The 26,673-nt window shown below is 32.2% G+C and overlaps 3 protein-coding genes across 9 annotated transcripts in view; 2 read left to right on the top strand and 1 right to left on the bottom strand.

Annotated features, from left to right (window-relative positions):
- Window positions 1-2,689, bottom strand: part of LOC129803928 (uncharacterized) — a 103,377-nt gene extending 100,688 nt beyond the window's left edge. The window contains exon 1 of one of the 4 annotated variants that reach the window (XM_055850820.1): window positions 2,326-2,689. The gene's annotated coding sequence lies outside the window, so the exon portion shown is untranslated. Of the gene's footprint in view, window positions 1-2,313 lie in introns of all 4 variants that reach the window. The other 3 variants (XM_055850830.1, XM_055850812.1, XM_055850838.1) reach the window with 3 other exon arrangements.
- Window positions 1-26,673, top strand: part of LOC129803882 (uncharacterized) — a 211,136-nt gene that overhangs the window by 134,011 nt on the left and 50,452 nt on the right. The window lies entirely within an intron of this gene.
- The window catches only part of LOC129804095 (protein PET100 homolog, mitochondrial), a 225,944-nt gene continuing 216,198 nt past the window's right edge, over window positions 16,928-26,673 (top strand). The window contains exon 1 of the mRNA XM_055851181.1: window positions 16,928-16,931. The gene's annotated coding sequence lies outside the window, so the exon portion shown is untranslated. The remainder of the gene's footprint in view (window positions 16,932-26,673) is intronic.

Below are 26,673 nucleotides of genomic sequence, written 5' to 3'. Positions count from 1 at the left end.
AAGCTTTTAAGTATATAAATGTATAACATTTCAACTATATTTTTAGAAATTTTCATTTCAAAATTTTAAGAATACAACATTTTGCAGCAAATTTTTGGAGATGGTTTTTGAAAAAAAAAATATCTACTTTGCAATGGACTATAATTCTCAGAGTAGGTTTGTCTAAAATTACAATATTAAAAAAGAAATGAAGACAGGGACATAATTTTGCTTTTCCTGAAAATTTGACTTAATTTCCAGCATCATGATTAGCCGGATTAGTCTCGATGTTACTGCCTATTACCCAAGGATAAAGGCATAGGGGAAAGTGCCCATGCTTGATACCATTGGAAGCTTCGTAATGACTAAATTTTTCCTATGTTTCTCAATAACGTGATTCCGCAATATATTTTAAAAACTAGCCACTTTCCCATAATTTTTAAAATATGGTTGCGATGAGTTACATATATATTGTGAAACATAGAAAATTTAATCATTACGAAGCTTCCAATGGTATCAAACATGAACGCTTTCCCCTAAGTTGAGTAACATTTTTCCAAAAATTCACTATATACTTGGATCTGCGTCAAATTTGCAAATATCACAAAGATGTTTACAACTGCCCCAATTTCACCTAAAGCTTTTATGACAAACAGAATTATGTGCAGCTTTATTATAAATGAATTTCAGACGAAATGACAAAGATTTGACATGAAAAAATTATTAATATTTAATGCTAAATTATGAGAAGTACTTGGATCTCTTTATTACAATTCCTCATGGTTAAGGTATTACAATAACGTAAAGAATTTTGTAGACTTTTTTTTATATAAGTTTGAAAATGCAGGAAAATTTTTATTTGCACTGAGATTTCTCTCTCGTATACTTTCATTCTGTTACACCAGTTTTCTGTTATATGAAGTTGAATCGTTTATTTTCAAGTGTCATCATGCTCAGCAATATCTGGCATTTGCAAAATTTCCTGTGCAATATATATTTCACTGACACAAATGGAGTTGGTGTATTGAAAATCCAATAACAAGTTGATGGTATTCTTGAAAAAAGAAATGAGTACATTTTTTTTTATTCGTCTCATTTAATACACCGTGCAGGGTATAGTGGAAAATTTTCGGTTATATAAATGATTCATCGGGTTTTCCCTAAGTGGAAGAATTTCGTGTGAAATTGACGAAGAAAGGAAAATTCTTTCATTTGACTTCATGAGGATAATTAAATAGGTATTTTGATTAATTAATTTTAGCAATAGTCTGTACAAGTAAAAGCGTATCTAATTGGTATTGGAAAAATGATCCTATGAGTTTATTCTCTAATTAGCACAAACACGATGATCGCATATGCTCTTAATTGCTACGCAACAGATCACTTTGGGTAATTGAGAAGGTAGTTTCAAATGTGGTGTTTATCAAAATGAGATGTATATTTTTCTCTTTCAATGTTTACACTGCGTTAAAATTAAATATCTCCCCGTGTAACAATAATTAAATTGGATGTTTTTTTCTTTCGGCACAAGAAAATTTTGGGAAATGAGATTGTAGATGGGAAAAATGTGAATGTATAGGGGGACGTGGGGTGAAATGTGGCAAAACGGATGGAGAAGATCTGAAAGATTTCCATTCAGCATATTCTGATAGGAAATTTATCATTTTACAACTTTTTTGAAGATTATTTCTTATGTCTTTCGAAGGGAAATGTGCTTTTTTAACGATTTTCTAAAAATTTACGTTGTCGAAATTTTTAAAAAATACTGGAATATTTTTTTAGAACTTTGTATCATTCAAATTATTGAATTCAAATTATTCTACAAACAGTCACTAATGCATAAATATTGGAAAACATTTAAAAAACAAAGGACTGAAAAATTTAAAGTACTTCTTTATTTTTTTTTTAATATTTCTTACTCGTATTCTTTAAAACATTGGATGTTTAAAGAAATACGTTAAGGTTATCTATGGTAAATATTTAAATCAATGGTTCTTTAGAAGATACCAAATTTTACCTTAAGATACCTTGCAACTTTTTGCCCCATCTCCCCCTATATTATCCCAAAAAGAAAAAAATATTACTGTATTTGTGTCGTTTGGTAGAAAGTTTGGACAATTTATGAATCATTTGGATGAAAAAGAAATGTTTCCATTCGTTCCATATGAAGTACTTTTTCGTCCTTTTTTTTTGGAAAGGGCGAGAACGACAAAGGGTGGCAGACAGAGGGCAAAAAAGGGCGAAAAAATTATTATGTCAGATCTTGCACTTGAAATTTTTTTCACACTCTCACTCCTTAAAATGAATATTTATGAAAAAAGATGTTGAATTTACATAGTGCCGCACCTCAAGGTACAATGTATGACTTATTCACCTCTTAGTACTTTTCTTCAGTTACTCCGAGTTTTTTTTTTTAAGATCTTTTTTCTACACATCAACATACGGCAGAATTTTTAAATGGTTTTTCGTCAATGCACTATCAGTTTACACTAACAAACTATTAATAATCTCTTAAAGTCTTAATTTTGATGCCATTGAATGGGCAAATGGAGTATTTTGAACTTGTGTGGAAATAATTCCCGCGAGAATAAAAAGATTTCCACGATTTCTTTGAAACACTCTCAAGTCTTGGGTAAATATTCTTCTTTTTTTTTTGCGCCAAAAAAACACAATTCACAGATCTATTCTGTACCGCTTCTGAAATCGAACTGAATGTAACCCGGTGTGAAAGTATTCTGTAAAGCTCAAATTGTGAGTAAAAAGGAGACGGACTTAGAACATCTAAAGCCATTTGCTGTATTGGTGCAGGATACGAGAAAAAGACAAATGTATATAGGTTCAGAGGGATGAAAAGCACGTTAGAAGAGTTAAAAGGCATTTAATTACATTGAGACATTCTGTATTGATGGAAATGTTAGGTATTGGGAGGGTGAATGGTATAGTAATAGCATTAATTATCTTAATGGATCTCAGGAAGGTTTAATTATTGCTGAAATCTGCGAAAAATGTCCCCACATGGTATACTTTTTCACCAAATTTCAAATAAGGGGGATGAACTGGAGACAGAGACAGATATATCCCCAAAGGAGGCATAAATGGATGAGAAAATGTGCGAGAAAGCCCTGTATAGAGAGCTTTGAGCTTTTTCTTTTACACAACACATACTTGAGGGGCACAAACATGCATTTCACTTTTTTTTTATCCTATTTACCGCCTTCTCACTCTCCCCCATGTAGGGGAGAGCTACGTCTTGTGAAGGGGTTTCGTGTCCTAGGCTAATGGAAGTTGTGTTGATCGATGATGGTGATGAGTTGTGTGCAAGCACCATCAGAGAAGTCTCACTATAAATTAAATATTCTCTGCAGTAGTGACATTTTCTGCCAGATACTTTTATATTTTCTCACCCAAAACGATGAATACAGGAAAAAAAAAGTGTGATATACCATCGTTAGTCTATACATGAGATGACACTTCATAATCGCTATAACAAGGCGCTTCTACTTAATTTTGATAAATTACATCATCATGAAACTTTTTCTTACCCATCACTTCTCGGTGTATTGACTCCTAATCAATATTAATTATTCCTAATTGCTGTTGGCGGATTATTTACCACCAAGACAGAAAAACTGAAAAATTTGAGGATTTTATGATTTGCCAAACTAACCGGCAACTTTATTGTAAATTGAAACTTTGCTACAATTTACAGTTTCACCGATTTAATCCACAAAATTTTTCATCCCTCAAAACACAATAAAATTCAATCTTACAGAAATAATACTCTAAGTTTGAAACAATGTGGAGTCTCTTGCAAGGAAATACGATAGGATAATATAAAATCAAATTTCACTGTGATGTACTAAACCCTTGGATATGTATTCTTTTACAGTCACAGCTTTTGTGATGCTTCGGACCGATAGTTCTCCTGGACAACATGCAATGTCTTTAGGAAAAAGATAGGGAAATGAGACAATACGGTAGACTCTCGTTATTTCGTTTTTAAAAGAATGAATTACTATTCAAGTGGCAGTTAAAATTGAAAAAAAAAAATCTTGACATTTTTCAAGTTTAATTGTGATTGTCGAATGAAGCAAATATGCTTAAATTTGCTATGATTTTTCTCAGTTGTACTGTGATGTTTCATCATTGAGAGTTGTTCAATGAAGAGTATGTAGGGTAACTGTAGCAAATTTCGCCCAGCTTGCAATTTCGGCCACTTCTTTTTTTTCCTCAAATTTCCATGAATTTTTAGTTTTTGCATACTATTCTAGGGATTATACAATGCAAAAAATACAAAAAAATCTGCTCTGGAAGCATTCTGGTTTTATTGGTATTAAAAAATATATCATATATTCCATAAGAAAAAGTTTCTACAAATTGCTTCCATATAGGGGCTATGTGTCAGCATGAATCTTGAAAGAAGAGCAAAATATGCAATTTCTTGCTGTAAATTATAATGAAATCAAAACTGTGTTTTGAAATTCCGTTTATTAGGTGAGATTCTTAACAATCTCACCTACTATAATCCTAACAAAATTTCATGTCGTCCGATCGCGCTCAAACTTGGCCAAAATGTGTTTCGCCACTTCCTGATCACGAATATATGGGGGGGCTAAGTTACGTTCCCGGCCGGCCGGCCGGCCGTCCGGCCGCTCTTTGGAGCTTAATAGCTACTAAACTAAAAAAGATATCGACTTGCGGTTTTCGGCAAAGGTTAAATATCGTATGAAAATTGCAACATGGTGCATTGACCCCCCACCCCCCACCCCTCCTTCCGCCATTTTGAATACCCCCCTTTTTTTGTTTTCTCAATAGCTCCGCCCCTATGGCATCGAGCGGGCTCAAATTTTAGTATGTTATAGCTGGGCCTTAGAGCTTTCCATCAATACCAAACTTAAGGTCCCCCGACCCCCCTGACCCAAGCTATAAGGGTCCAAAAAAAATTTCTTAAAATGGCCATAACTCCGGTTCTAATTGTCAGAATTTAAAAAATGAGGGCTTTTTGGAAAGCTCTCGTGAAATGCCACTTCCCCTTCTAACATCGCAAGATCATAAAACCACCGCTAGGGGCGCTATTATTAAAAAGAAAATTTTTAAATCTTAAAAGTTAAATAACTCAAAAATTCCTTATGCAATCGGGCTGAAATTTTAGTATGTTGTAGCCGTTGATTATACCTATCAAACAAAAAAAACCTTAAGTCGATCCATAACCCCTGACCCGAGCTATAAGGGGTCAAAGTTCGAACATTGACCGGCCTCTATCTCCAGTTCTAATTAACATAGCGACATAAATTTTACCTTTTTGGTTTCGTCTCGATGAGCACTTTCAGATGGAAGTTCAAAAAGTCACCACAGGTGGCGCTGTGATAGCGTCAAAATTCATCGAAATTCAAAGTCACTTTTCTCAAAAACGGCATTGTGCAAGTTAATGAAATTTTAGTATGTTGTAGTCCAGTCTAGGACGTTTCCAAAATGGTGCGTATGTGCGCTGTGGTTTCAATAGAACCGGAGATATGAGGGGTCAAAGTTCACAAAATTCAAAAAATCATATCTCCGGTTCTATGTGACCGATTTTGATGAATGAGGGCTTAAACGAAAGATCACACCAAATGCTACAACTTTCTAGAATATTTGAACTTCGTGGGACCAACACCAGGGGCGCCACAGTCGAAAAACCAATTTCAATATCACATAACCTCAATTATCTCGACTGTCGCTGAACCGATTTTGATGATTACTTCGACATAATTGTAGAGGACATTTGTCTCTACATTTCGTCTATACATCATTTTCCACTCAGACTACGCTATCACTCCGATTTTGCCGTTTAAGTGTGAAAAAATTGATTTTTCCAATAATAACGCTTTGAAATCACTCAAGATGCCAATTTGACTGCCTCTACTCCACAAAGACCCTTAAAATAGGAGTTTAAATGGAAAGTCTCACAAAATACAACAATTCTTTGATATAGTTGAAGTTCAACAAATGAACACTTGGTGTACTCTGGATGAAAAAACAAGTTAAGAAACAAAAAACCTCGCTTATCTTGGCTTCTGAGTAATCGGGAAAATTATAGAGTACATTCTGGTCTACATTTCACCCATATATCACTTTTCTGTCAGTTCATCCAAATCCTTGATATTTTGGTTTAAATACAAAATTTGTATAATTTCACGAATTTTATTCAAGATAACTGAATGGCGTCTCCCAACTTCAGCTCTAAATCGAATTTGCATGCACTCCGAGTTAGCTCACGTTAAGCATCTCACCTACATAAGCCGGTTAGGATTATCTGTCCCTTTTCATTGACAATTTTATGCTCAATTCAAATAAATTAAGAAAAAATTCACACAAATCACAAGGACAATTTTAAGTCTTTTCAAAGTCCAAAGTTTTTTGGCCTGGTAAATATCATAATGGCATTTTATTAACGTTTTCACATACAAAAATAAAATAGCATTTTCATATTCATAAAGTGTAACATTCTCACCCATATCACACTCATTAAAATTTTAATGTGGTTCACATTAATTGTCGCTTATGAGTGCTTGAATATGTGATTTGTGCCTTTGAATCATTCAGTGTTTAGAATGTGAACGACATGAACTTACACATAATACGAAGAAAATGGGAAAGCGGTCGGTACTTTGCGAAATCCTCGAACTTGTGTCTAAGATACTATACCCCAAAAAAACTCTCTTATCATTGACTATTTATTAACGGCAAAAAACAAACGAGCAGTAAAAGATTATAAATGGGCAGTAAAAAATTAAAAATGAGCAGTTAAATATGTAATCATGGTTAGTAAAAAATTAAATCTTTACAAAAATAGGCCTAATTTATATATTTAACATTTAAAATAGTCCCATATAGAGTGAAAAGCCCTTTATTCTCCCTTTGCCAAAATTTGGACGATAATATCACTGTTTCACATTTCTTGTTACTGATCAATTTTAACTTTTTACTGCTCATTATTTATTCAATACGTTTATTAACCAACAACTGATTTGAACCGATTTATGAATTATTCCAAAGACAGATCAAAATAGCATAAGATTAACACAATTGAGTGTCTGATAAAAATAAGTTGTTGTATCCTTATAGATTGATAATCCCGACCAATTAGAACTACTTTAAATTAGTCAGAAATTTCAAGACCTTTCCAAAGAGTCCAAACATGACCCTATTCGGTTGGGAAATACGCTCTCTAGAGCTTTTATAACTTTTGACCTTGAAAACCCGTTATTAGGAATTATTTAAAAGTATTTTCGCCCAGGAAACCTCTAAACATATCCTTAGGGGCTAAAAAGTCCAGAAGTAACTCAATATAGAGAGCCTCAAGTGGGTCAGTGGATAGAGGAGTGGCTCTATAACTGTGAGGTCTCGGGTTCAAATCTGAAAATGATTTCTCATGCCATATTGGCTTTGAATTCGTCCAGTGAATGTATCAATAGTAATGTCAATGATGCATATTGGCAAAAAAAGTGAACCACCTAAACAATATAGGCTGGTACTTCAGAAAATGGTACTTCAGTCGATACAAATATTCACTGTCACTGATCCAAACACATACCGAGATCGACTGTGAGCTGTGATATGGAGCGCCTACCCGTATCGGGGGATAAGATGGAATAGGAATGAGGAAGCATAAGGGGCCCAATTGTGGCCTGGATGCATCTGTAATCCAAAATGGAGAACTGACCTCTGGCAAAATCTTATCTTAACTCAATATCGAGGGATTGCATATAGTGCTTCTTCTGTGTAGTAAGAGCAGTAAAATATAAGCTTCTCCCACAAATTGATCTGCATTATTATGTTTTCGCATTGAAATTTAGTATGAAACACATTAATTTTTCGAATTAATGCTGCATTTAATATAAGTCAATTAAAATTCGCAATTGCGGACCAAATCAACCTTTTATTAAGAAATAAAATCCAATTCTAAATATTCTGCGATTTAATTACACAAGTCATACATTTGAATTCATAATACCGATACACCGTATTAAAATTTTAACAAACAAGTTTGATAACACCGATAAAGTCAAACTATTCTACAATTCAATAATATAAAATTTGATTTAGGCATAAACATTTATGGCCAGCATTATGGCAAATTTGATTTTAGAAAAAAAATGAATTAAATAATTGGTTTGATCAGTAAAATCAATTTTGCTCATTGTAAAACCCTAATATTTAAAACAAAATATTGTTTTACGTCTCATCTAAAATGTAGATCTGTGAAAACGATTTATTTCAACGGATCAATGCGTCATTTCGATGGAGAATTTTTTTTAGCAAATTTGTTCGAAAATTTTCAATAAAAAAAATTGTGCTTTTTCGAACTTAGCTTTTCGGTGAAGACATGCAAAGTATCATATTTATGTGCGTTGGAAAAAAGGATCGTTACTGTTTTAAAGTGATAATATACGATTTTCCCTGATTATCTCTTTCACTGCTTAAATTTATACATCAAACGATTAAGGCCTTTAGCAGTAATTTCACATGGGTTTCAATTTTCAATCGTTATCATTGTGTTAGCATATATCGGAAAAAAGTAAAATAAATAAATATCTACTAGGTATTCATGTTCAAAAGTGTGCTTTTGAGAGCTTTTATATATAAATAGATATTAATTAGAAAAATTTCAATATTTTTCTGATTAATAAGGTAATTTGATTAATAAGTAAGATTCATAAGTTGGTCCTGGGACCATTAACATCATTAACATCCACTTTCCTTCCACCCCCACCTTTTCCCTTCCAGTGTAAAACCTAAAGTAATTTTTTTTATTTTTTTATTTCGATGTACCGGGCTTTTATTGTCATTTTGTACATTGTTCAGTTTACAAGTATTATTACAATGTTTCGTGAAAAATGTCCATTCAGACGCCGCTTTAATCATTTGCACCGGGCGAAACTCGATCTCACAACTGTGACAGTCGAGCCAGGGGTCACACCGCCCAAGAACCGAACGCTCTTACCAATTGCACCACGGACCCCCTAAAAAACCGCAAGTTTCGCTTTACTCGGAAACGCATCGTGCGATTTTTTTTATTATTGGATATGTTTTATTTATTTGGATTTCGTCCATATGCGAAAATACTGTTGAATCATTCCCAATAACGGTTTTTCAAGATCAAATGTTAAAAGACTTTGGGAAAAAGTTGTTGAGTATTACTTAAGAGAACCTGTACCCCTTTTAATTCCCGTATCACCATCGACTACTTAAAAAGGCTTTAGAGAACGTGTTCCTCAACCGAATGGTACACGGTGTCCCGAGATTCAACACATTTTCGGGACCGAAAAAAACCGCACGAAATGGTTTTATACACCTAGAAAATTAGCATAGGGGGAACTGGGGCAGTAGTAAACTGGGGTAGTTGTAAACACTGTGATTTTTTTCATTAATTTTAAGACTCCAGAGGATAAAACCCATAAGCATTCATAGATACCATGGGGATGTATGTCCACAAATGATTTGGTCAATAAAATCCTAATACTTTAAAAATAAAAATCATTTTTCCCGAAAATGTTGATATTTCAATTATTTTGGCCATTTGGATTTCCACCTGGAAATTAAAAACTGTGTAAAATAATCGAAATGTAGCAATACCAGTTCTTTCCTACATCTTTTAGGATTATATTTATGGATTTACTAGAGAAATTGAGATTCTCATTATTTCAAAAGAATTAATAATTGGTCAGAAAACAGCATTTGGGGTAGATGTAACCAGGCAATTTCAATTTCACAAAATGAGTAGGTAAAAGAGCGGGAAATTGACCTTCATGCGAAATATCTATAATTCATAGATTACGAAAGAAATTGGTGGTGCTGTGTTCAATAAAAAGTCGCATGATGTCAAAATATGGGGAAATTCCATTGAAAAATGTCTTTGATATGCATGCTTTTATTTTTTTTTGCTATTTTAATTATTCTTTGTAAAAAGTGTCGTGATTTTTTGAAAAATATACAGTCTTTATATATCTCTTAAGTAATTAAAATAATTGAAAGTGGTGTAAAGTTAATTTGAAGGGTGGGAAAAAAGGTGTTTACATCCTCCCCAGAAAGTGGTTACTTCTACCCCAGGTATTTTGTGAAAAGAGAAAAATGCACAGTGACACAAATTTTATTTTTATGGAAAACTCAATTGTTTTCCAGCATCCGCATTACCCTCGACGAATTGCCTACACCCAAGGGTAAAACATGAGCTAAGAAATATTTTCCAAAAAATCACGGTGTCCTTGGAAAATCACCTCAAATTCGCATCTATCGAAAATGGTTACATGTGCCCCAGTCTCCCCTAAGCTCAGGAGATTTCTCTCAAATAAATTACAGAAATGCCGCGATATATCCAAATAGTATTGACGTCAATTTTTCGGACTATTTTCAGCGCCAACGTTGAAAATAGCCTACACATTAGTTCTCATAGGCATACATGCATAGTTATGTGCATAATCCCGTCAGGTGCGTAATCCCGAAGTGTATAATCCCGGAACCTCGGGTATTACTATGTTTGAGCTCGTTTAAGGTCTTGAAATTTCTGATAAAAATTTTAAGCGATTTTAATCGGTTATGAACCGGTAAATAATTTTTGTCCGAAAATCAGGGGTGACATGATAACTTATTTTCGATAGTATCGACTCTCGATTCTGAAAAGTTCAAACGATAACTGTACTTTTTGTAGCTAATACAAATAATTATCAACAGTCACATTCTATTAAGAATGTCACAATATATAGCTTAACAATAATGCAATAAAAGTCATCATTCATTTAAACTCACAGATACGGATTTATCAATACTATCGATTCGATAGTATCGAAAAGTTATCATTCCACCCCAGTTTTGTTTACTTTTAAGTCATTTTAAGAAATTTTTTGAGCGATTTATGAATTGGTTCAAATCGATTTTGAACCGGTATACGGTAAAAGATGGAAAAAGACTTTCAGAGTATAGGGGATAGTGCTCTTCCTTCGAAAGTTCATGCCTTCGAATAATGTGAATTTCTTTTGTTTTTCGTAAGAGATTTACACTAAATTATCATGGAATTATCAACAATTGATAATAAGGCAAGTAATATTTAATAGAAATGTGTAAGTCTCTTAGGCAAACTAAAAGAAAATTCACATTATTCGAAGGCATGAACGTTCAAAGGGAGAGTATTTTCCCCTAGCATTCAAGTTATGAATTCGAGTATTTCGCATTATAAATATTATTTTATATATATTATAATATTTATATTTATATATACCTACATTTGTTTATTTTATATAAAATAAACAAATGTAAATTTAGTTTCTTAATTTTTGTGAAAACTTTCTGATGAAATTTTTTTTCTGGTTTTATTTATTATAACAAATTGTTCCAATTTGCGTGACTTCAAAAGTTGGAATTCGTCTATGATAAATAATACGAAAAAGTTTGTAATTGAATTATTTCTCCAACAAATAAAGATATAGAAATGTGACCTCATTTTGCGAAGAGGATTGAGGAAAGTTTTTAAGTGTATGTATGTACAAAATTTAATCTTCCATAAAATCATTTCAGCGTGGCGTAGTTGAACGCAAACTGATTAGAGTTGTGTAGCTAAATAAGTGGTCAAAAATAAATTTTAAGGGAAGGAACTGTTGTAAGTTAGGTGGAGTAAGTAACCTTGTGTTATTTTTCATTTTGAGCAAAGGTAATCCTATTTAGTTTGGAAATGAATTATATTGATATATTTTAATGCTCCAAAACGATGGTAAATAACGTGTTTTCCATTTACATTTCATGGGTTTGGTATTAAATGTAAAAGACAGTTATTTAAATGGATATGTTCGTTTTCATATGAAAAATACCTCCTTTTACTTTTATGGGTCAATAAAAATAATGGAATTTCTTTTATATTACAAGGATGAATGGTTAGGGGAGCCGAAGGAGAATGAATTTTCAGCATGCCATTTCTTTTATCTCAATTGTGAATTTTTTATGCTCATCACGGGATTAAGCGGAAGATAAATAAATGTAACGTACAAGAACTAAAACAAACTAGACACTGTAGAATATGTTGTTAGTATTTCCCGTTTTCTATGTTATGTATGCCCAAGAGTCGCAGTGTTAATATGTCAGGGAATGCCTAAAATACTACAGGGATTGTGGTGAGAATGAATAAGAGAAGAATTTTTTTTTGCTTTGTGAATTTTTATATTCCAATCAGGAATGTCTGCATTTGGTTGATTAGCATTTTATCATGAAGTTCCGTTCATTCCCAATGAAATCATATGTCTCCAGGGAATGGTAAAAATCAAAAATTATGCTACCAAATCCTACCCTAGAGATGTTCTGAAAAAACAAACTTGCTGATAATAATCTGTGGAGCGAGAATGTGAATAATTCAGTGTAATATGAAATGTTAATCAGTGGTTTTTTCTACAGACAATTGTTAACACGGATTATCATAGATATTTTTTTTTAAATATTTAAAGATAATGGAAAATGATAAGAGATGAAATAAGCTTATAATGCATGACTGTTCTACATATAGTATGACTGAATTTTCCGTATAGAATGCATATTCTTAAAAGACAAAAATAATTGATTTGCAATGTTAATAAATACAAAGATGTCGTAAGTAGAATAAGTAAGATATGCTGATAGATGAAATAGTTTTTGTAATAAATTTATAGCTGCCAGCAGATTGGATAGTATTTTTGGCAGAAATTAGTCAGTAAAAAATCTAAATTTTGTCTTTAGCAAAGGAAAAATTAAGAATTAATGAACCATTTAATATTTTTTTTTACTATGTCAAAAATAATTTTTTAAAGAAAATTCATTTTTTTATTTGCCTCTTAATTATCATTTACTGATCAATTTGTTTTTTACTTACCAATTATTAATTACAGACCAAAATTGATTTTTTCTAAATTTTTGGCATGGAAATTACATCATGTGAATGTTAGTTTTTATTAGATTTTAAATTCACTAAATCGTATTGTAACCATTGTAACACATTAATACATTTACTGAATTTTGGAAAATAAGGTCTTCATGGGACACCGTCACTGGTTTATTATAATGATGTTCAGACATAAAATAATGTTTATGTCTAGTCTTCAAAGTAAAAAAAAATTAAAAATCGTACCAAAAAACTACTACTTACGATGTCAATTTGAACAAGCCTTAGTAAAAATTCACTGAACTAATTTTAATTTGGTGTGATATTCAAAAGAAGAAGAAGAGTACACAAGAGTTGAATAGATATTTGAGAAAGAAAGGAATGTGATTTTCGATCACATGAAATTTTACCGATCGAAAAGATATGCTGGAACTATAAGTAATGACCTAGTCAAAACTGAGTACCTTGAAAGTCGTAAATGACTGAAAATGAGAAATTGTCAAGAAAAATAGTTAGCAAAGCGTTCCAGTTTTACAGAATACTCGAACTCGTGACTTAGATGTTAAATCTCAAAAGTAATTTCGCATTATTTACCATTTATCGATTCACAACCCACTTGAACCGATTTATAAATCACCCAAAAAATCTCCCAAAATTGTTTAAGACTATTACTTTTATTCAGATAAAAATCAGTTATTAGTTCATAAATAGTTATAATTACCGGTTCATAACCGATTGCAACCGGTGTAAACTTGTTATAATTTCCAAGAACTTTTCAATGACCCCGAATATGACCTCATTCGGCAGAGAAACGTCCTAATTTAGAGCCATTTTGACTTTATCTTGAAAACCCGTTATCAGAAATGATTCAATGGTATTTCTGCATATGGACAAAATGACTGCTTAGGTAACCTCCAAAATATTCCACATGGGGTGGATGGGGAAATGAGGATCATAATTGTTCCAAGATTAACAATGGGTAGATTCCCTGAAGATCCCAAGTCGCTATCGGACAGACAGACGAACAAACAGCGTGACATCATTTCACAGAAATCATCTGAAATTCAAGATATGTATGTTGGGAAAAGTGGTCTCCAGGGGATAAAAGCTGCAAATTTTGGGAAGTGAAAAAAAATCGAAGGATTGTACTACTCTCTCTGAGGAGTTCGAGCAAAAAAATTGCTTTTTCAGACTTTCTACCCAAGAAACTACCCATTTTAAGACGAACGTTAGAAATATTGGCTATTGACATGCCAAACACGTCTGTCATTCTTATCAAAAAATTATATCATATTGAGTCTGTTGGAATTATAGTGTTAACATCTCAAGTTAATTTATTTTGAGTATGTGTAATTAAGTTTACGCAAATAATTGTAAATGTACTAATACTTATTTATAAGAATTTAAGTGTAAGTGAACTTACATCCATTGTGAATGCTCTCAAACGTAAAATTAAAGTCGTTCAAACGATGTCTTCATGGGCGAATGTTGTACCTTTTGGTACAACATGATTGGTACAATTTAGTGATGCATTGCTATATGAGTTTATAAAAACTCTCAATCAATAGTATTTATAAATAAAAATAGGTGTGATTAGAAGGAATCACACCTAATTAAGTAGAGGAGGATTGGGGTAGTTTGAAGCAACTTCAGTTGTTTTCAAAACCCATCTGCAAAACGCAAAAAAGCTACCAAGTTATTATAAATCCATCTAACTTTCTCTTAATTACTAGCTATTTAGAATATACAGCATAATTCCCATATTAATAATTTATTAGCCCAAAATTGTAATTTCCAAAAGCCATGCATACGTAAAACAGGCCTCACTCTCTTCTAATAGAAATGCATAAATTGACACATTCATGATTTATTATCTTTTAAGTATAGACAATCATTTAAATCCGTCCGAGAATTTTTAGACTTACCCTGTACAATAACTTTTTAACAATACACCATGTTTACCGTGGTATGTAGAGAAAGAAAATCCTAATAAAAACTAGAAACATAGTGAATGTTCAATTATTTTGCAATTTTTGATGTTTTACAAAAGGTATAAAAAATAAAACTTTTTCATATGCTACTAAAGATTATCTTACAAAATTTAACACTGAATTATTTGCATTGATGGAGCAACATACTGAGAAATAGTTTCAAATAAATTTGTTATTATAATAATATACTTATACTATTAAATAAACTATCAATATCATATTAATCACATAATCGATAATTTCCAAAGCGTACAATTCATTTCCATGATGCACAGAACGGTTTCCTCCATGTCACGTTCATCATAACATTTTACAAGCTTTCCACCATTTACTTGAGCTGAAATTCTATTTATTCAGCAGTATATTATCCCTAACCTGTCCCACTATATGGGTTGTTCGTGCCGATGGATATCGTGTCTTATTTGCTATCTTTCTGCACTGAAATTGCTATATAAAACAATTGTGTGGCATTTTTAGCTGTAATTCTTAATAACCACAGCTTCTGTGGTATGATGTGGTCACAGTGTTCTTAAAAAGGATATCCGGTGATATTTCTTTTTTAAATTTGATTATTTTTACTATTGTGACAATGGGTTTTTCCCTAAAGTTTACTGATCGAACTTCGCAGAGAGAGCAGTAGGAGATTATGTGTAGTCACGCTGTTTATCCGTCTGTCCGATGTTACAGTAGACTCTCTCTCAAATGGGCATTTGGGGCGAAATGTCATCCGGTTTATCGATAGATTTGGGCGTAAAAGCCTTTGTAAATTCCACAAAAAACGCTCAATTATAAAGAATCATGATAAAATAGGAAGAACTACAGCGAATTTCAGCAAATTAGCTTTATAATTAAATGTGAAAATTGTCAACAAAATTTTTCGCCCGATTGAAAAAGAACCGATTGAGCGAGAGTCTACTGTACCACCGCTACAAACAAGCCAAAGCGTTACAAATAGCGACTTCTAACCTTCGCAGACTCCCCATTACTCGGCCTCTGCATTATTGACATGTCCCTCATTTCCCGTTCTCAAGTAAAATTATGTTTCTTGGATTCATTAAAAACGAGTCATGAATCTTTACATTTTGAGATGTTTTTTTTAGAGGTTACCTAAGCGAAAATTTCGTCTACATACGAAAATACCGATATGATTCATTTCTAAGAACGTTTTTTTCCCAGATCAAAGTTAAAATGGATTTAGATCTAACTTAGCGAACACAGTTAAGCTGAAAAAATCAGCGTTTTCAACGTATTTTTACTTATTTGATCAGCAAAAAATATGCTGGAGGGTCAGCTGTTCTCGAAAAAATGTGATAACCAAATATACGGAAATGGTACTGCTTCGTGAGTGTCTTTTTAAGGTTAGTAAAATTCAGCTGAAAACACATTTGTTTTCAACTGAATTTCAATCGGTTAGCATTTTGTGTTTGTTGGGCAATATCGTATTTTTGAACTGAATTTGGACTTTTTGAAAGGTCTTGGAATTTACAACAAGTCTAAACCGATTCTAATTGGTTTTATGAACGGGTAATAAAACAGTTATGAATCGATATTAAAGATTATCCGATAATACTACAATTTTATTGCAGCTAAAGTTAAGTCGTGGGTATAAAGACTAAAAACTGCATATTTTCTCATTTTTTTTAATATAAAAAATATATCATTTCGAAGTCTTACGGCGTTATTACACTTGCACATTAAAATTTTAATGTGATTTACATTAATTGTCGCTTGTGAGCATCCAAATATGTTATTTGTGTCTTTGAGTGACTTAATATTTGGGGTTTTTCTATTTATTGACAAAGAAGTGACCTGGGCCTGCAAAAATAAGTTTAAATTTACCTAACTAAAGTATAAATATTTTTCACATTAAAAAAGTAAAGAGAAAATCGCATTAATGCTATAAATCAATTTATATCAAATTTTGCGGACCAAGTCTACCTTTTTATCAACAAATAGATCAAATTTTGAATATAAAATGATTCAAACATACAAATTACACATTTGGACTCTCACCAGCGACAATTAATGTGGATCATATTAAAATTTTAATGTGCAAGTGTGATAACACAGTTAGGCATATAAAAGTATAACTTTTCAGTTATATTTCCTTATTTTTTTATTTCAAAAATTTAAAAATTCAACTGCTGAGGCCTGGTTTTTGGGCAACTTTTTCGGAAAAGGAAAGTAGATTCATCTTAAATCTAAAAACTAAGTATTTCCTGTAAGTAGATGGGTTAAACTAGTCCTTAAATAAAGGAGTTTATTAAAAAAATGAAATTTGGATTTTTGGAAAAAAATTTACCAAAAAATCCCTTTGTTCATGGTTTAGTTTACCTTGTCTACCAACTGAAAATATTTGGTTTTGTGATTTTAGATAAACTGACCGTGAGAATTATTGTCCACCGAACAGTAAGTTTTTTTTTCCAAAAACGGTCTCCGAAAACTAGGTCTTAATATCTGAATTTTTAAAATTTTGATATGAAAAATAATTTATACTTTGTAAATTGCAAGACTTACATTACCCCAAGGGGAAGGTGATCAACCTTACATCGATTTTCATTTTTTTACTAAGGCAAAAATTGTGATCTGTTAATTGAATAAAATAGAATAGGTAAAGAAAAGAGTTATAAGAATAGTTTTGTCCTTTAGAAAGAAAGAAAAAATCATGCCTTAAAAAGAAAAAAAATGCCCTAATAAATTTCTTACTAAGGTAAAGTACCCTCAACTCGGCCAGTTGAATTATTTAACCAATTTTTTAAGGTTTTATAGTCAATTTGTATGAAATTTTCAATGATTTACGTTAAGTATAATATAATACACCTTATAATGTTAAATCGGTAAGACCATATTATAACAAATCTAAGTAAATTGAATAAATAGTCGCACTGGCCGAGTTGAGAAACCGGCCGACTACAGGTACTTTACCTTAATAAAGCCCATTTTAAGAACATCTTAACCCTTTAACGACGAGACAGATTTCGCTGACCGAAACTCAGCAATAAAAATGAAACCGATAAACAAAACTTGTGAAACGTCTTACATCCAACCTTCGAGAAGCCAACAGAGTCTGATTTGGTGTATTTTTTGCCTCTTTGAATAATAGGGACAAAAATAGCTCAAAATTTTAAGTAATTTTTCTGACGATACCAATGACAGATAATTTTAACTCTAAAGAAAAATATTATGTTTTAGTATTGTAGTTTCTTGTTCTAAAACGGTTTTGCTTAAAAAAATGGAAGTATAAAAAATAATTAACATAAAAATGATCAATTTTCAATATGAGAATTTAAAAATTCTCCATTTTTAACTTAAAAATTTACTATATAGCTAATAGCTGTAGACTTGCAAAAAACATCCTAGATTCCTTCAACATTCTACTTTGCAATTACGTACAAGAAAAAAATAACTTTAGGTAGTCAGGAAAAATTATTTTCTTTATGGGACACCGGTGTTCCAATCGTCCTTAAAGGGTTAATCGATATTTCTTCCAATATGTTCTTATAAAACAGACATTTTACTCCTTGAGTAATTTTTTTTAATGAACATATCAATTAAATATATATTATTTATCTCGTGATACCATGGTCATTATGTGCAAGGCGATTTATTATCCTCAAAATGCAATTCAGGATTTGTAGAGTTGCCTCTAAGGAATCGCAACTACAGTGAGCTTATCTGAGCTTTTTCACTCCATCAGAACTGTCGTTCCGTTGTGGTAAAAACTCTACATTTTAATGATTTTTCCTACATGAAGCTCAGGTTTAGTGGTATAATATGGAGCACAAAAAAGCTATTGGATGTGGACATTATTAAAAGGGAATTTTTCTTGTCTTCAGTCTCGGTCACATGCGATATTATTGTCAATGAAGGTTCTTGTGTAATCTGACGGCGACGAAAGGATATATAGACTGTGTGGCTTTCTCTTAGCTTGGTGCTTCAAAACATTGCCAATATAATGCCAGAGAAATGTACGGATAGATGGATGTGAGGGGTCGTTTCCATAGAGATATGTTCATTCCCTCTGACGTCACATGACCCCGCATAATTATTATTACAACAAGTTAATACCCATGCGAAAATGTATTCACACTTTTTCCTCCAAAGCTAACATCCCATTGAAATTGTTTGGAGCACGAGATGGGGCTCATCGAGATAAATGGTGTTCAGTTATGTGTCTTTTATTTTAGTTAGTGCCCACTTGAATGATATTTACTTCGATATTAATGATGAGAAACCTTCAACTGGAGCGCCTCTTTCTTGCCCACGACGTCAGGACACACCCCCGCTGCTCAGATGAATTTCAGGGTGTTTTTGTCTCACCCACCAAGTCACGGGGTTGCGGTATGGCAAGGGACGAGGAATAGAAGGAAAAGAAAAAAACGACAACAAAGCCACGACGAATGGCAATAGAAAATCAAACTGAGGAAAAAATGTGAGGGTGAAAAGTGTTTGGCGCCACTTTTACTCCACAGAAGACACGACGCAGATAGAGAGAAACTCAAGAACAATCATATTTCATTTTCCAATCGTGCCTGTAACCACCCAAAACACGCATATCTTGTCACACCAGAAACTGATACTATCTTTCCCTTTTTTCGCCCCAATGCTCAGTGTTTTAACATAGTGAAAAAAAAAGAATTGGGCTCCAGCTGATAATAAGGGAATATAGGTGTAGACTTGGAAATTTTCACGAAATTTATGTATTCACGGCATGAAAACCCAGTTCTGTTGGCATGTCCAGGAAACGAAGCGCACGATAATTCTTTTTACATAGCTGGATGAGTAATAGGTTTGGTCGAAAAGCAGAATAAAATTCAAGGCATTAAAATGTCAAAAGTTTGCAATACATTGACTACGAAACAAAAAAAAGCATGAAGTAGCCAGAATAGAACAAAATGTGATGAATTTCTTGCTCTAGTTCCAGTCTATAGTGTTTAACCGATCCCAATTGCCCTGGTCATCAAAAAGAGTCTATTATATCCCGTGTACTACAAAATGTGATTTTTACTTTAAAAAGTCGTAAAAGTGACTTTCCTGAGCGTCAATTTGTTTTGATACAAACTTTTAGAAAATCCTTGAAGTTTTCTCTCGTTCTGTTTGCTATTTCATTTCAATGTGAAGCTAGATTTCACGAAAAACATGTATACTTGTGAGGACCAGTATAATGTCTAGTCCAATTAAAGCTAAGTGAATTAGGAATATTTATTAGATTTACATTAACATCTTCGATAATTTGGGAAATTATTTTAAAATCGTTCCAAAAGGCGATGCCCTTCCTACTTTTTGAGTCCATAACGATTTACACCGTCTTATACTGGTTAATTAATTAACAGGAAACCATTCCAAAATCGAAAGATGAAAAGGGAAAATCTTTCTCTTGAACATTTTTTAGCACTTTACTGTTGTCAAGTAGGGGAAAGTGCCCATGCTTGATACCATTTGAAGCTTCGTAATGACTAAATTTTCTATGTTTCCACAATATATATGTGACTCATCGCAACCATTTTTTAAAAGTATAGGAAAGTAGCCCGTTTTTAAAATGTATTGCGGAGTCACGTTTATTGAGAAACATAGGAAAAATTTAGTCATTACGAAGCTTCCAATGATATCAAGCATGGGCACTTTCCCCTACTTCTATTATCAACTTTTCCTTGTGTTAGTTTCTGACTATGATGACATGACTGTTTTCCCCAGTCCTCGCTGTGTTCTAAAACCAACCAAACAGTCGTGACAGGAACCAATACAAAGAAAAGTAAATTATCTAGAAACACTTGATAACAGTATAATGTTCTGAAAAAAAAACTGTTTATTTTTCATTGGAATAGCACCATAATCCACATTATAATGAACGAAATTTTCATCTGAATGATTTCCAAAATATATCCGAAAATCAAAAAAAAATCCTTGGAGTTATTATATAAAAGAAACCCATAGATATAGTTTTTTAAAAGAGGAAGAAAAGAGGTTGTCGAAAAGGAAAACAGACCGTACAACACATGATGGGAACAGGGTCATCGAAGACCGAAAATCGATATCTCAAATCTCAACCCTTTGTACTCCAGAACAAGATAAACAAAGCCGGATTGTATATAAGTGCTCTTTCTTTGACCAATTTATTTAATTTTTACCTCTTCCAATCCTTCCAATATTGTTATAACTCTTAAAAAAGACTTCAAAATCTCCTACTAATTTTCCGCTCTGACTAGGGGAAAGTGCCCATGCTTGATACCATTGGAATCTTCGTAATGACTAAATTTTTCCTATGTTTCTCAATAAACGTGACTCCGCAATATATTTTTAAAACTGGCCTATTTCCCAAAGTTTTTAAAATATGGTTGCGATGAGTCACATATATATTGTGAAACATAGAAAATTTAGTCATTACGAAGCTTCCAATGGTATCAATAATGGGCACTTTCCCATATAGGTGTGTTTCACATTGAATCAATTAAAGTTTTTTTTATCTTTAAAATATGTCTTCCGTCTATAGACATTCCTCTTTATTTCTTTTTTCAACGATAATCTTTAAAGATTTATTTCACTATTCTCATGATTTCTTTAATGACTTCATAATTATATTAACTCTTGGTATCGATTTCATTAATCAACGCTTAAATGCGACGGTAAGGCGAAAAAGTGAGGAGTCAATACCAAAAGTTAATAAAATTATTAAATTAGTTAATCTTTCAGAAAGTGTTCAAATGTCTGTCTCGCAAAATCGATATATGACAGACAGAATATAGTCTAACTAAAACTTAAAAGGACTAAAATTTATCCACAGAAGAGTTGGATATCCCTTTAACCCTTTAAGGACGATTGGAACACCGGTGTCCCATAAAGAAAAATAATTTTCCTGACTACCTAAAGTTATTTTTTTCTTATGTCTGTCTGTACATAATTGTAAAGTAGAAGGTTGAAGGAAACCAGAATATTTTTTGCAAGTCTCTAGCTATTTACTATGTAGTAAATTATATAAGCTCAAAAATGGTGAATTTTTAAATTCTTAAATTCATAATTGATTTTATTTATTTTTTATTCTTCCAATTTTTTTAAGCAAAACCCTTTTGGCAATAAAAACTACAATACTCATACGTAATATTTTTCATTAAAGCAAAAAATAATTATTCATTGGTATTGTCATAAAAATTATTTAAATTTTTGGGCTATTTTTGTCCCTATCGTTCATAGAAGCACAAAATATACCGAATCAGACCTCTGTTGGACTTTCCAAGGTTAGATGTAAAACTTATCATTGATTATGTTTCTCAGTTTAATTCTTATTGTTGATTTTCATTCCGTAAAAAGTGTCTCGTCGTTAAAGGTTTAAGGACGGATGGAGTAAATCATGACCCTTAGAGAAAATAATTTTTTCCTTATTACGTAAAGTTAATCCTTTCTATAATGTTTGCACGTAATCGTAAAGTAGAGGGTTGTGAGAATCTAGGATATTTTTTTGTAAATACAAAACTATTTGCTATGTAGTAAATATTTAAGCTCAAAGGAGACGAATTTTCAAATGAATGATTTTTATTACTTTTTTACATTTCTATTTTTTTTAAAGCAAATATCTCTTACCTACAATAATATTTTTCATTATAACGAAAATAATCATTCATTTGTATTGTCGGTAAAAAAAAATAATTTTTGGGCTACTTTTGTCCCTATCGTTCATAGAAGCACAAAATATACCGAATCAGACTCTGTTGGACTTTTCAAGGTAGATGTAAGGTTTTTTACAAATTTTGTTTATCGGTTTAAGTTTTATTGTTGATTTTCGGTCCGTGAAAAGTGTCTCGTCCTTACGAGGATATAAAACAGATAAATATTTATTCGTCATTAAATGCATTAGAACAGCAACATTGGAAGAATTTGGTTAAATTGTCCACTGCCATCTAGCATCGGTCTCCTAATTCCTAAATAATCATAAGAATTGAAAAAATTAGAAGATTGTCTTAACAAACAGCGCAGCAAACATCAAATGCTAAAGCATTTCAATTCAGCTGAAAACATTTGTATTTTCAGCTGAATTCTGCTAAACATAAAGGAAAATTCGCGAGGCAGTGCCATTTCCATATACATATTTGGTTAGGGGAAAGTGATCGACCTTTGAATGTGTCAATTTTTCTCCTATTTCTCAAAGCAAAAATTCTATTTCGTGAACCATTGTTAATACTATTAACTATTTTCTATTATCTTCGATTAACAAAATGTAATTTTAGCTTTGGGAAATATGAGAAAAATTGAAGCATTAAAAGGCTGCCGCATTCAAAGGCAGGCCACTTTTCCCTATAGTAGCTTTTTGTTTTTGTTACTGCTGAACGGTCAGCACATTTTTGCTAGTGAATTCAGCAAAAATATGCTGAACACGTACCTTTTTTTCAGCTGTGCTCGCTGAGAGTTTTTAACAAACAGTACAAGAGTTGAAATATTAAATATTTCGATAAATGTTTCATAACTAATTGAAATTGATTAAAATTTACCTGAAATGAAAAAAACTCTTTTAAATAAATTCAAGCAAGTCTCATTTGGTTAAAAAAATAAATTGTTCAGAGCTATCTTGACTTTTGTTTTGAAAACTTGTTAAGAGGTACAATTCAGAGACATTACCATATGAACTATTCGTCTGAACAAATCAACTGAAAAGTAAGTGTTAAAAAACCCACTTTTGAGAATAAAAATAATTTTGAAAAGCAGAGGACAGAGAAAAATAAAAATAATGTATTTATTGATCCCAGAGTCGACAAAAGAGGTCTCTTGTTCGAAGTTACTAACTATAACTGATTGGCATCTAGATCTAGCAATATATGGATGGATGGTGGACAAGTACTTTATCATGCCTTATGTCGAAACTTCAGAATTCTAAAACATTACAAAATATAGGGTAAGTGTGCCAAATTTCGGCATAGTTGCATGCAAGCGTCAAAGTCTCAAGTTTGAAATCTAATATTTTAAATACAAATTGATTTTCTTTATTCTTTCTTCTTAAAGAGCGTTGCTTGGAAACTTGTAAAGAGTTTACCGTCTTTATTTACTCTAAAATCATTCTTAATACATTTTAAAATGAATAAAAATGTAGACATAGCTTTGGTGCCCTATTTCGGCCACCTTCATTCTCATAGTTCCTTGCCCTTCGGGAATTTTTCTAATAACTTTTTCACGTTATCTCGTTTATCGAAGCTACATTTTTTTCTTAATCTTTTGCATTGTATAATCTCTAGAGTACGTACAATCTAAAAGTTCATGGAAATTCGAGGAACGAAAAAGGTGGCCGAAATTGCAAGCTGACCGGAATTTGGCACACTTACCCTAATCTCTTGTGGGATCAAAAGATAAGAAATTTGAAACCACTTTTGGAATCTTTGGGATACAGCAACTTTATGTCATGAATTCGAGCATTCCAAAGATCTAGGACGCTTTATAACCTTTTAACATTCCGTCTTTATGCTTTTCACTTTACACTAATTTTCCACAATACTACACTAATATTTCTTACTTAGAGAAAATCTGAACATCCGAATTTGGATCAAACTCTAAATTACCAATTGTACCTGTACCCTATTCTACTATTCGTCTTTAAATTTAATTGTAACATAAAGAAAGTTCCTATATACCTTCAGTTTTTGAAACATTTGAAATCTTACAAGTTTATTCGTAGGAATTTAAACAAAAGTCACAGTTCAAAATTAAAGACCCCTATGGTAGAACCGGTAGAACAGTAAATATCCTAAAGGGCCTTTAAAGATCCATTTAAAGATTTATGGCATAAACATTTATCTCAACATTGAAGAAGGTATTTATGTAATATATTTCTGGATGAAGTGAAATATTTCACCAAACTTGTAACATCTTTCACCATATAGATGAAAAGTACCCTTAAGGAGTGCGTTTTAATATATATATACAATACATATATATCGAAATCTGGCAAATGTTTCTCATCCGGAAATCACATGGAACACAATCCCTTCTCAGTGTTAACTCTCTTGCGATTTTTCTTTCATTTCAATTTATTTTGTTTGCGTGATTTCAATCTTGACACATGAGTTTCAGTTACTTTAACTCTTTTTTTTGCCCACCAACTCTCTCCCTTTAAATATAATCGTCATCATTGTTCACACTTGCCTTCAAGTTGAGGAAAACTTTATGGAATTTTCACGTTACAACTTCACGTGAAACTGAAGCATGTTGGAGATGCCTTGATAATCTACTGAGGGGGATACCTAATCAATATCTCGACTTTTGAGAGTTTCTCCATGGTTTCACAATTCATACCATATCTATTCCCAAGTACACGTTTTTCTCCATCATCTGCAGTTTCCCCACCTTTTCCGTGTGAATCGCATATGGTAGATGAAGTATACGCTGGGGATATATATTGGGGATTGGGGGTGATGAGACTTTTTGTAGCACCCAATTCCAAGGGAATAAATTAGTTATTTGCGGTTGTGTGAATTTCACGTGAAGCATCCGAGTTAGACAAGCGATTTATTTCTACTGTACCACTGTGAATTTTCTCATCTTAATCTCTCTTATACTCTCAGATTTAATTAGACTGGTAAACTTTGGTTCTTGTATGTTGAATAAAGTTTGCTTATGCAAAATGGTATAGAATAATTGAAAACGCCTTCATATTCAAATGGGATAATTATTTGCGAGAAAGGAAAAGCTCCATGGGGGAGACTCTTCAATGGAGTTCATCACCTCATGTTGAGATTGTTACAATGAGAATATTCGGCAACATTTTGTTCCTCCAATTGTTTAAGAGGACAGATGATCTCTCATGTGTGTTTAAGTTTAAACCTTCAAGGACTAGAAGCTTTCTACAGAGCGAAAATTCTATGAAAATATTTTTTTTTACACTTTGGCCTTTTATAAAAATTTAATATTAATGGACCTAGGGGAAAGGCTCATAATTTTGGACAGTTTCTAAACTTAGACACTTTGAGGGTAAAATTGTACACTAAAAATAAATTGATTAAAATGATGGATTTTTATTCCAATATTTGATGAATAATAAATTCTATCTAAATATTTGTTCCTTTTGGAAGATTTTAGCACTGAATACGTTAAATTTTGAATATGATTTGAGTTAAAATTGCTTTGTTTAAACTTCAGTGTGAGCAATTGCTTACGAGAAATATGACAGAACTTCGTATTTACTTCAGTCTTATTTAGCTGTGCTGAAGTACTAACAATATTTCCTTGATATTTTTAAGTGATAGCTAGACTACTTTTGTCCCATTATAAATTGAATGATAAAATTTTCAATTTAACTTAAAATATTATGTATAATTATTCTGATTTCTATTTCCAAAAATTTTAAGATTAACATACATAGAAAATACAAAAAAAAAATTAAAATTCGATCATCAACGCAAAGATTTTAAAATTGATCACTTTTGTGCTTAGGGTAATACGGACTTCAGACCTAAAGCTTAGCCATATGGCTTAACTGTTATAATTCCTTATCAGTCAAAATATTTTGGAAAATTTAACATAGGATTGGATTATTAAGAACGAATGATCTATAAGATTCTGAAAAAGTAATAAAATTAGTTGCCATTTAGGATTATGAGACCTACGGAAACTAGGCTAAACCTCTAGTCTGAAGACCGCTTAACACTACCAAATTTCAGTTCAATTCGGAGAAAATACTCCTTCTCAGATTGTATAAGCCAGGCAGCAGAAAGTGCAATATAGAGCAAACGAAAAATAAAGTTAAAGGCAAGTTCCTTAAATTCGATGTTGGAATAAAAGCCATTCTTCTTTGTTCGTCTTTTTCGTTCTGCCGAAGTATGTACTACGCTGTCTTAACCCAGAATTGAT

Source organism: Phlebotomus papatasi, chromosome 1, assembly GCF_024763615.1.
Source record: "Phlebotomus papatasi isolate M1 chromosome 1, Ppap_2.1, whole genome shotgun sequence".
NCBI classification, from domain to species: domain Eukaryota; kingdom Metazoa; phylum Arthropoda; class Insecta; order Diptera; family Psychodidae; genus Phlebotomus; species Phlebotomus papatasi.
This window is presented reverse-complemented; position numbering and strand designations above follow the sequence as displayed.